At 38.1% G+C, this 9,802-nt stretch overlaps 1 pseudogene; it reads right to left on the bottom strand.

Annotated features, from left to right (window-relative positions):
* Positions 1 to 616: 616 nt before the first annotated feature.
* LOC122114797 lies at positions 617 to 713 on the bottom strand (annotated as a pseudogene).
* Positions 714 to 9,802: the final 9,089 nt, after the last annotated feature.

Raw genomic sequence — 9,802 nt, 5'->3', positions numbered from 1 at the left:
AGCAACAGCAATATTTTACTTTAGAAATTCATGGATTCCATGGTATTCTTCCAAATGAATTTCCTGACTTTGATGACAAAATATATTCGAGTTGTTTGTATACATCAATAATGATATCCATAGAGTTTGTGATTTTTTTAAATCAGAAATAATTTTAACTTATCTGTTGAAATGAGTAGTAGAGAAACTAAAGATATTTCTGGTGCTTGTCTGAAAAAAGTATATTTTAAAATATTTATATTCTATTTGTATAATATCCATAATATATTTCTTTCTCTCCTAGATATAATACTTTGAATTCGACATTATTTTATTATATATAGGTCCATTAATAAATGTGTTCTTTCAGATTGCATTCCATATAGGAACAGTTTAAGATTCCTTTAATTCCTAGGTCCTTATATAATTTTATTTCTTTGGGATAAAATGACACGGTTATCTTATTTCAAAAGTTTTATAAAGGTTATGCTATATAAAGGCCTTTCTAAGAAGGTGAAGATTGAATACACTCATGTCAAACTAACTTTTATTTCTATGAATTACATGTAATATTACACTTGTATATTTGTAATCAACTTTTTCATGACTGTTTTCCATTTCTTGCATCTGAAGAATGAAAAATATGGAATACTTCACAAATTTTCATATCATCCTTGTTCAAAAGCCATGTGAATCTCTGTATTGTAATTCAGGTAGACATGCTGCTGAAGCATGTAGTATCTTGTAAATTTAAGTAGTTAATGATGCAATCTTAAGACAGGCATATATCCTTGGTTGCCTATTTGTAACAAGGAAACCTATTGTTCCCAAATATGCTATTCATCTTATTTCTGCAAAATTCTGTGTATGGTGGAAAAAACTTATATTGTTTGTTCAATTGCTCACATTTGCAATTTTTGTCAATAACTATTTTAAGTCTTTTTCATTTGAAATTTGATCATACTTTGAAGCCTTTATACCTAGGTCCAAAGGTGATGAATTTTCAAGTACTTATTTATTAACTGATTTAGCTTTGTGGAGCTAATGGATTCAAAGTAAGCCTTGCGTAAGAGCTACTTCTAAACTTCTGCAGCTTAAAATTTCCCAAATGAGGTCTTACTGGCACAAATGTCTGCCTGACAATTTACCCTTGCTCCATGTAAGAACAGACCAACCAGAATATCTTACCCTGACAGCACGGATTCTCTTATTGGAGCAAAACTAATCTTAGTTACAAAGGATCATAGAGAGATGAACAGTTCAGACAGAATTGTTCAGACTAAGCCGGGTGCTGGTGGCTCACGCCTGTAATCATAGCTACCCAGGAGGCTCCAGGAGAAGTCCATATGTTTCTCTTTGTTATTAGGCCTTAAATTGGTAATGTTTTAATCACAGTGTTTCCTCTTGCCTCTAGGCTGTACATCCCCAAATGGTAAAGCTTTAAGTTTAATTCTACCCAACACTGAGGTAGAGGTAATGGAATAATATTTTAAAACAATGGCCTTTGTTACCTTATCCACAACAGAACAATGCAAAGCATTTTCTTATATTACATATACTTATATATTTTATATTTATGTGCTGATTTTATATTTCAAACAGTGAATCTTACTGGAATTAATTGATAATTTGACAAATTAATTGATATTTATTACAATAAATAGATTGGAATATAAATAATCAGGATTAGAATATATATTAGAATATAAAAGTATCAATGCAATGTTTTCGGTATAAACTTGTGATACCTTCTAATTGTTCTTGGTTTCTGAATTCACATGGTAAAAAAACCAATGTTGTTTTCTTTAATCTATAAGGGATTTTACTCTGCTGCTCTGTTTATTGATTTAACTCGCTGGTCCCAAACTGTTTTTCTCCATATTTCTGAAGCATTCCTACTGATTATACTCAAATTTTGCTGATATGATGTCTAAAAGGTGTTATTCTTCCACAGGATCCACGGGTCCTAGGATCCCAGGTCCCAGTTACCTGCATCATCAGATAACTAGAGCAAGAGATCTCACCGAGGCCCATACAACATGCCAACAGAAAGTAATTGAAGACCCATCTCAATTTCTCATTTCCTATATTTCAGGGCCCCAATTTCTTGAAATGCATGAATTAGCAGTAAGCAATTGTGAAATGCAAGGCAACTTAAAATGCAGGATGAGATCACAAAATGTTAAAGTACAGTAATTCAAATTTTCAATTTTCAGATGACCATCCCATATGAGTGAACAAGACCACAAATGTCACAAGATTATTTGTAATACCCCTATCCTAATGATTAATGAATGATTTCAGTCCAGCATCATCAGGCCAAAAAATAGTTCCTGGAACGATAGATCTATAATTGGTCTACCAAGGCTAGGAAAACTTGACCTAGAGGTCAAATATAATTCAGAAAAACATTAATTGAGAAAATTCTTAGTGCTTCAAAACACTGGTACTTCAGTAAAACTTGGTCCTGTAGTATAAAAATGATGTCATTCTCAAACAAATGATAAACTACATTTAATCTCCTGAAAGTGTATTCCTTTTCAAATAAACTTTGTAAAATCACATTTGCCAAAATAACACTTTAAAAGTAGATAATATTTAGTGGCGTTACAACTTTTACAAGTGTAGAGCAAGGTACAATAGAGTTGATTTATTTACCCAGCACCAATGCCAAAGAGGTTCAACCATTCATTGAAGTGTAGAAAGAGTACCCCCACATCATTTGTGTTTCTCAGTAGGTGATTTCGAAAATTTGTTAAATAGATCAGCCTCCCATATTTCAAACCAAAACATTAGCTAATAGAGTAAATTTCATCACATAATAAGTACATTTTAAAAAGTCATGAACATTTGCCTTATCATATGGTGTTTTATGTTTTCCCTATTTGTCTAACATAGTAAGAAATATAACTTTAACTCTTGCATATGGGTACTCATCAGAGATTTGACAAACATAAAATCTGTCTTCTATTTCTATCATATTCCTCAACACTAGTAAATTTTAGTTATCTTCTTTTTCCAAAACTTATCGGTAATAGAAAATATTATGCCATGTAAAATAAAATAATCACAAACCACTGTACAAAGCCATTTATAAAACTGGTAGTTAGGAATACATTCTCAGCCATTTTTAAACTTTCTTGTTGACTACAGATTAATCTTCCAAATGAAGAGGAATAAAATCATGTCTAGGTGCTCCATGTCTCCAGTCTTGCAAATTGTTACTTCAGATGAATGAATTATGGAAATATAAGCTGACATCAGTTCAATTATATGCAGAATTGAAACTCCATGGAATGTATATACACCTTTCAAAGTACTAGCAGACAGTTCAACAGAATGACTATCAGGAAGTTGAAACCAGAGAGGAATAATAGTAATGACATAGAATGAATGAAATGGAACAAGGAGCAAGTACAGCTAGAATACTCAATGTACACATGTGAGAAAGGAAGCGGTAAATCGGAAATAAATCTTGTAGAAGGGGTGGGTTGAGAATGATAGAAGGAGTGACTCTGATCCAGGAACATTGGACAATTAGATGGACATACTTAATTGAAACACACTAGCACAACCTTTTGTAATTCAGTGAAAAAATACAACAAAAAACAAAAACACACAAAAAGCACAACCAAACAGCAATCTCTATAGAGTATGATGATGACCTCTCAAAATTTTAAATAGTTAATGAAGGACAATCTTGTGAAAAGCATACAAAGTTGTTTAAAGTGGGCAGTTTGGGGTAGAGGAGGATTTTTCACAGATTTAAATAGATTGTCTTAGGTTATAAATCACCTATATCTGCTGCAAATATTTTCTTCTGCAAGTTCTCTTGGTCTGAACTGGATACTCCAATCCTGAGCCACACTTGATAGCTTGTAAAGATAGAATGGAAGAAACAAGATCAAGAACCCATTACTCCACCGGAAAGGAAACAGTCCTTTCTGTTTTCTCTCATTTCTATTGACTACTTTCATTCATAAGTTTATGTAAAGTGATTTGCATTATATATTTCCTTCTTTGTTCTGGCAAAGTAATTGTACAAAGTAATTCACTAAATATTATATTCCATTTCTTTTTCTATCATGCTGTTTACTTATCCAAGCGAGTCCATTAAACTTCCCACTTGCATTTCGGTGCCATGGAAACCCAGCATCAATGTTAATGAGGACAATCTCTAATGCAAAACTTTGTCTCCAAAATACCACTCCAAGAAGCTGTGATCACAAATATTTAGATATACTTTTTTCTTTTTTCTTTTACCTTGAAAATCTTCTTATGTCTGAAGTGCCCTCAAAAATCAGTACTCCACCAATTTTTGGTTCAATCACTTCTAACCTCAAAGATATATTTTGCTAACAAGATGCTTAGAGGAAACCGAAGAATACTCCACTTTTATCTTTTCTCTTAAGACTCTCCTTAGATACCATATCAGGAATATTGAAGTTATTCTTTGCAAAATTATTTCAATAGATTATTTTTCTCTCCCTCTTGCATTTGCTCAAAAAGATGTATGGAGAAGAATAGAGTTAACTCACCCATACCTTGGATGACAGTGTCTGTTACAAAAGGACAATGCTCCTATGTCTTATTTCTCTGTCCTCCTCTTAGCTCTTGCCTGATTTCCCACTTATCACAGATTCTTGGCTTCAAGCCTAGTGAAGGTGAAGGACTATAAGGGCCTCCCCCATTGCTACATTTTAGGGCTAGATTTCCAGCATGAGGTAAGCATGAACGACGCACACATGGAACACATGTTGGAAGAACAGACTTAAGCATGTCTGGTTTATTTCTGCACAAGGGTTGGGATTTTATAGCCCCAGCTTTCCCAACCTCCAGAGTCCTTCCCAGCCAATTACTTAGCAGGGAGTTGATGATGGGCACTGCTTGGTGACAGCCACTGTTTGGTCCCCTGGGGGCATGTAGGGAGCTTGGACAGCTCATGGCTGGCAAGCTAGGTGGACTTGACTGTGGGTCTCGTCTCTATGAGCAGGAAGTGTGCTTCAACTGCTACTCTAGCTGACTCAACCAGATCTGACCGGCTCTACCCGCAAATTTCCCCTTTTCTTTTAAAAGGACCGTCATTATGGTGACCCGTCGTTGGAGGCGTTTTTGAAGCCGAGAGTGCAAGCATTTAATAATTCCTAGGAGAGAAAGCCCTACAAGTGCAAGGCCTCCCCAGATGACCAGAGAGGATGGCGAAAACCATTGTTGTAACTTTTTAAACACATCTTCTAAAAAGGAGGCAGTGGGAATAAGCTGTATGGTGGTTTGGTTTAGGCGGGTAATATCATGCAGCAGGTTTGGGGTGAAGTTTAAGTACTTAAGGGACCAAGGGCCTTTGATGTAGTTATTAAGTTCAGTGACATTGGGTGCAGGAGTGGAAAGCTGACAGACAGAAGTAGTCATTGCATTATATAGTCCTCCTTGTTGTAATCGAAGAAACGTGATCTGTTCTTGGAGCAAGTCTATTTGTTGTTGGAGCACAAGGAGGCCTCCCTTAAGATGATTGGCAACTTGTAAGTGTTGTAATTCTATGGATGAGAGTTGAGGGATGAGCTGGTTTATCTGTTGTACAGTGGACATGCATTGGGACAGCAATATAGCAGCAGTGGTAGATGAAGCAACTGTAGCGATGATTTCGGACCCGATTGCAATGATCAATCCTACTGCTCTTTTAGTGCGTGGGCGAATCAATTGAACCTGAGAAAACCGAGAGTCATTAGTAGCCAGAACAATAAATGGGGGAACACGTACCAAACCGGCAAAAGGCTATGAGTCATTGGGTTGCCAGTGATTGCTGAGAGTGCAAGTAGTGGAGGAGTTGTCTCCTAGACAAAAAAAGAATGAGGCTCTAACCACTACCATTCCTGACACCTGGTTGTATCCATATCGGTTACAGCGATGAGTATTGGCCAATAGGAAAGGGGACAAATCGAAGCAGGGATGTGATGAGCAAAAGATTGGCATGGGGGCTCCTAGGTCTCCCAATCGTCCTCCTGAAGAGTCAAAAAACTCATTTAGATTTTGAGGTTTGGGATCTTTTTCAGATTGGGTGTATATAGCCGGGTAGAGGGACAATGTGAGCTCCCCAAACACTTTGCCTTGCCAGGAATTGGCACAAAGGCTAATCACTAATTCCTCAAGAGGAGTGCAAATAGTGCCAAAGCTATCAAACTCCCTGCGTGGGCACAACTTCATATGAAAATGTAAGTCAGTAGCCTGATTTCAATTTTTTTCCAGTGGGACAAATGGGGTAGGGTCCTGTGTAGTTCCACCATCCCATCCCATGCGTTACTGTTGTGAGGGGGATGGTACAGCCATCAAATTGCTTTATCATCTCGTTTGAAAAACAAAAAGAGATGGCTCCCTTCCATCTAAAAGTAAGGTTTGTTTTTTGATGCCATAAGGCGTCTGCTGAGAAAGGACGGCCAACCCTGCCATTGGAAGAAAGCATTTGAGGGAAGGTGGTGATAACTTCCCCTACCATCATTAAATTTGGGGGCTGGGCACTAAAGTTATCTTACCCTGCCCTGCAGCAGATTGAGAATTGGTTGTAATAATGGCACACAATAGGAAGAATAGAGTACCATGCCCCGGGTCAGGATCTGGGGCCATAACCTGGGCTTGTTCAACCAATATCTTTAGGTCTCCCCAAGTGTTGGCATGGGCTCTAGCTCGAGGTTTGTGTCTCCTCCTCCTCGCACTGTTCAAGCGTACCTGATGCATCTTGTGCTTAGGTGGTGACGGTTGGTCAGACAACTCAAGCTGGGATCCAAACAGGTTTATAACTCATGTCTGGAAAGATACAAGCAAATCCTCTCCCTTGTGCCATTAAGGGAGCAGGGCCCTCCCATTTTCTTGTGATGGGGTCCCTCCATCTATCCAAAGGGACCAGAGTAGGTGTTTCATGAATCCCCAGTGCAGGGAGATGGGGGTCCCACATGTGGTGGGTGTGAGTGTTAAAAAGTTTTTTACTATAAGGCAATAATTTAATTGTGTTTGGGGATCTTTAAGCCCTAGCCCCTCCAGTTCCCCCTTTTCTTTTAAAAGAATGGTCTTGATTTCTTTATGACTGTGTTCAACAATGGCTTGGTCTTGTGGGTTATATGGAATACCTGTCTGGTGTGTAATGTTCCAAAAGGTACAGAATTCACAAAAATGTTTGGAGGTGTAAGCAGGGCATTGTATGTTTTAAGGGTCCTAAGAACACCCATAATTGTAATGGCATGTAGCAGTGACTTAACAGCGTGCCTTTTTGTTTCACTGTTAAGGCTAAAGCAGTTATAAAGCCTGAGAATGTTTCTATGCATTCAGGGATGTATTTTTGTTTACCGAATTAGGGGATATGGGTTATGTCCATTTGCCATGTGCTATTGGGTCTAAAGCCTCGTGGATTTGTTCCCATGGGTTGAAGTGATCTTAAGGTTAAAAGAGGTGCACAAGAGGAGCAGGACCGAATCATGTGCTTGCATTGTTGGTGTGTTAAATCAGAAAATAACTGTTTGATAGTAGCTGCCGATAAATGAAAATGACCATCTAACGTTCAGGCCTGGTCCATGCACATATTTGTTAGTAGTACAGTTGGTGTGACAGCACGATCAATGGCTTCATTACCAGCAGCTAGGGGTCCGGGGAGGTTAGTATGAGATCTAATGAGTTGAATGTACCAGGGTTGGACACGATTGTCTAATACATTTTGTAGTTTACACATTATTTTTGCTACATCATGAACATCATCTTTTAATAAAGCTCCAGGAAGAATGGCAACAGTTTGTACAGTATATAAACTATCAGAAAAATTATTAAGAAGTTCTTTGGGAAAAGATGTGAGGGCAAGCAAAATAGCCAGTAATTCAGCAACTTGAACAGACAGTTAATATTTTTGAAGCATGTATTTTTTTAGTATTGGCATTGTAAAATCCATAGTTTTGTTAACATCTGTAAAAAGTACAATGGCTTGATGGATAGGTTGCCCATTGGGATGAGTACAACATTTCCCTGAAAGTGGGAGTTCTTGGGTAACTTTTAAAGCGAGGTTTTTGGGCATATGATTATCAATGTTAAAATAGTAGTGGATGACTTGTAAGGCTAATGCCTCTTCGGTTGTTAGGAAATCAAAGATTGTTTTTGTACTGGGCCATGTAAGATGGTCAGGGAATCGGCCATAAGTTTGACGGCATCATTCCGCACCTTTCATGGCCAGATTGCATAGCATGGTAATGGATGTGTGAATTTTTGGTAATTGGGAAGTGGCAAGGTATACCCATTGTAACACACCATGGGTTTGCGTCAGTGCCGCCATTAGGCCATTATTATTTAATATAATTAGGCTGATTTCTTGGGTGGTATCTAAAAACACCAAGGGTGTTGAACATAATCAATCAGCGATTGTTGTGAAACTTGTTGAACATCAGGTGAAAGTATAAGAAGGGAAGTTGAGTCAGAGTGTCCTTGAAGCAATTGAAATAACAGTTGGAGTTGTTGGGTGGGGAGACACATAAAATTGCATACCCAGTTGATATGTCCAAATAATTGTCGTAATTCAGTTAAAGTATATTGGGATTTAATGACAATATGAGGCCCATTTGGGATAATTGTTTGATTTAAATGGTATTGAAGATAGGCGTAAGGGGCTTTGAGTTGAAATTTTTCAGGGGCAATATTAAGGCCCAGCACTGTAAAGTTCTCTTTGAGTTGTGTTAAACAGATTTGCATGGTTGTAGCATCTTTATGTGCTATTAAAAAGTCATCCATGTAATGGACACAAATGCATTTGGAAAGCAAAGTCCTAATAGCATGGGCAACATACATCTGACATATAGTAAGGCTATTTTTCATACCTTTAGGGAGAACTTTCCATAGATATCAGTGAGTATGTAGTTGACAATTAGGTTCCCATACTGAGAAGGCAAAATATGCTTTATCTTTGGGGTGTAGGGGGGTGGAAAAAAGCAGTCCTTAATATCAATAATGGCAATGTGACAATCTTTGGGTATTGCAGAAGGGTGTGGAAGTCCGGGTTGAAGCGTTCCTATCTTTTGTATATGACTATGGAACGTAGATCATGGAGACATCTCCACTTTCCTTAAGCCCTTTTTTGGATAATAAAAATGAGGAATTGTGGGGACTGATGCTAGGTTCTATGTGTCCCTTTTTTACTTACTCCTCCACTATAACCTGGAGATGAAGGAGCTTTTCAGAGGAAATAAGCCATTATTCGACCCAAATGGGTTTGGTGGTGTCCCATTGGAGTGGAACTGGCTCTGGTCATGCAACAGTGGCCATTAGAATTGGGGGTAGTGTGGGTTATTAATGGCTCGATCGGTTATGATGTCTTCATAAAAAGCCTTATCATCTGTTGTTACCAGAGTACCCATATTGGTGAGGACATCTCTTCCCCAAAGATTGCATGGAAGGCCAGGGCCAACAAGAGGTTTAAAAGCCCCGGTGGCCCCACCACAGTCTTCCCATCTTACAGGCCATTGGACATGGAGGGAATCTGTTTTTCCACCGACACCTTGTATGCAGGTGCCAGGAATTAGGTTCCATCCCAACCCTTCTACTTCATCTTTTCTAAGGACTGTACAGTCAGCTCCTGTATCAATGATGCCCTTAAATTCTGTTCCATTGATTTTAAGTTTCATTCTAGCTTTTCCATTTTGGATAGGAATAATCCATAACACTTGAGTTGGTGGCTGTTGCCTTTGTCCTATTGGGGTCGGGGCTGAGGACTGCCGCTTATTTAGTTGAAAGGCTGAGTCGTAGAGCAGCATTCAGAGGTCCAATGAAAACCCTTTTTGCATTGACGACATACAGAAGG

This window comes from Dipodomys spectabilis, unplaced genomic scaffold, assembly GCF_019054845.1.
Source record: "Dipodomys spectabilis isolate Male_0828 unplaced genomic scaffold, ASM1905484v1 ptg000110l, whole genome shotgun sequence".
Taxonomy (NCBI): Eukaryota; Metazoa; Chordata; class Mammalia; order Rodentia; family Heteromyidae; genus Dipodomys; species Dipodomys spectabilis.
This window is presented reverse-complemented; position numbering and strand designations above follow the sequence as displayed.